The sequence below is a fragment of the Myotis davidii genome, unplaced genomic scaffold (assembly GCF_000327345.1).
Source record: "Myotis davidii unplaced genomic scaffold, ASM32734v1 scaffold514, whole genome shotgun sequence".
Lineage (NCBI taxonomy): Eukaryota > Metazoa > Chordata > Mammalia > Chiroptera > Vespertilionidae > Myotis > Myotis davidii.
Window position 1 is genome coordinate 514155 of NW_006286236.1, and position 2591 is coordinate 516745.

Sequence of the window (2591 nt, forward strand, 5' to 3'; positions counted from 1 at the left end):
CGCCCCAGCCGCTCCCCGCCGGCCCCCGGGTTTGCTGGGCGCGTGGGCCAAGCCCCCAACACTAACAACTCAGCGTCCCACCCCCGAGCCCCGCTTGTCACCAATGAAATCCACTTTAATCCTCACTACAGGCTTGACAGACGGTGCCCTTGTTCCCATTTTACTAATGAGAAAATAGAGGCGCAGAGAGGTGAGCCGACTTGCTCAAGAAGAGGCGCACTCCTAGCGTGTGCCCCCTAAATGCCCCCTCCTGTAAATGGGTCTTTCTGACTTAAGAACCTGGTTTGGGGTTCGTGGGTGTGGGTGTACACCCATGGCTCACGTTCCCAGAGCACTTGGCCGTTTTTAGGGGCCCTTTTGCCGGCAGGAGTTCATCTGAGCCCTGAAGTAGAGGAGGGACCATTGGTGGAATTTGTTGCAAAATGCATGTAGTAGCTTGTGTGGCATTGTGATTCAAACACTGTGTTACCTAAGCAAGGCACTTAGCCTCTCTGTGCCTCAACTTCACCCTCTGTTAAATGGGATAATGCTGTGTTCTCATGGGGATGCTATAAGGATTAACTGTTAAGTACCCAGAACACCCCATTTATCCCTAGTTAGCTATCCTTCAGTAAAAGGGCAGGGGGCTTGGAATAATTGCCATTTCAATTATTCTGCCATCTTAGTTTGGGGATCAAGAATTATTGCTATCATATTTACCGTCCCCATTTCACAGATAAAGAAATGGAGGCTCAGTATTTCCCACTGGGATTCTCTCCTCCACACTAGAAATGAGGCCATGGATAAGCCCATCTTCCTCTAGACCAGAGGTTCTCAACCTTCTGTCCCTTTAAATACAGTTCCTCATGTTGTGACCCAACCATAAAATTATTTTCGTTGCTACTTCATAACTGTCATGTTGCTACTGTTATGAACCGTCATGTAAATATCTGATATGCAGGATGGTCTTAGGCGACCCCTGTGAAAGGGTCATTCGACCGCCAAAGGGGTCGCGACCCACAGGTTGAGAACCACTGCTCTAGACACTGGCCTTTTGGCATCCCTCTGCTGAGTTCTCCTACCCTAACCCTGTACCTAACTCAGGCACTTTATCCTTGGGAGAGTGAGTGGACAAACAGAAGACCTCACCTACCTCCAGTGCCTTGCCCTGTGGCCTGGGCACCTCACAGCCCCCCCTTACAGGTTTCCTGGCCTCTGGGACTCCACTTCTAGTTCCCTCAACCCAGTGATCAGATCAATCCCCTGCTCAAGGTTCTTCAACACTTCCGCCGTGCTACATTCTTGTTCCAAGCAGTCTGCATCCACCATAATCTGCCCCTGCCTGCTGTCCTCCGTCATCCTACACACACATTTTACACGCGAGGGTCCACAATGCTGGACTTCGGAGAATTCCCAGAATGAGCAGGTCCTCTGCACCTTGGTGGGACTGCACATGTTGTTCTCTGCCGTGTCTGAAACACTTCCTTTCCTATTCTCTGTGCCCCCACTCCCCCCTGAACACACACACACACATCCACTCCCCCTCTCTCCTGCCTCTCCCTCCAAATGTTTGTGTGCCTGGAAAATTCCTCCTCACTCTTCAAGTCTTGGTCCAGAGGAAACCCAAGTGCCCCCAGCACAGTTACAATCTCCTTCTCTGATGCTCCCTGCATCACCTTCCCACCCAGTGCTCCCTACATCTGTACATTCCCCCGCTAATGTGATAACCACAGTGTTCTAACCACATACATGTCAGTGTTCTCACCAGACCATGAGCTCCTTGTGGGCAGGGATGAAGTGTTTTTTTTCTCTGTCTCAGAGCTTCAGCCCACAATAGGTCCTTAGCAAACATTGGTTAAATGAATAAATGCACAAATGAAGAAATGACTACCTTACCACAACCTGCCCTGGCAGGAGAGAGATGGCACAGGCTCAGAGACCCAGGAGAGAATAATTAAACAGGGCCACCCAACTTTGGGGAGATTCAGTCGTAAACCGTTACTCTGTCAAGGATAGCAATGTGAGGCTCAGAAAAGGGAGACAATGGCCCAAAGCCACACAAGTTAGTGCAGAAACAGAATTCAAGTCCAGGCTTCCTAGCTCTTAACCTTGGACTAATTTCACTATTGCGCTCAAGAGACGTTTGCAACTACTCTAAGTACCTGTCTGGGAGGCTCCACTGGCAGTTCTGTCTCTCAGCTCCTGATTCTCCTCATTCCCAGAAGCCAGAACCGCTGCAAACTCACCAAGCTTCAGCTGCCACACCTGTCTAATGGGGACTCTTGAGCCTGCAGGAAGGCAGAGGGATCCAGGTGCGGGGGGCGGGGTGGGGGTATGAGGTCAACCAGAGTAGGCTTTAAATCTCCACTCTGCCCCAAGTGGGATCTACAGCAGTGATTTTTTTGTCCTCTCTGAGCCTCATTTTCTTGTCTGTAACATGGACAATATAAACCGCACCTGGTATGCCTGGTGGTAAAGCATGCCATGCATTGAACACAGCTGAGCACATAGTAGGTGCACAATAAATGCTAGTTATCAGCAGCAGCATCATTATCCCAGAGTCCTTTCCCCATTTCTCTCCACTCGGGACTTCACCTGCCCCTTCCGGCCAG

At 50.4% G+C, this 2591-nt stretch overlaps 1 protein-coding gene across 2 annotated transcripts in view; it reads right to left on the bottom strand.

The window, feature by feature from the left end:
- The window catches only part of TRIOBP (TRIO and F-actin binding protein), a 55345-nt gene that overhangs the window by 23272 nt on the left and 29482 nt on the right, over positions 1-2591 (bottom strand). The window lies entirely within an intron of this gene.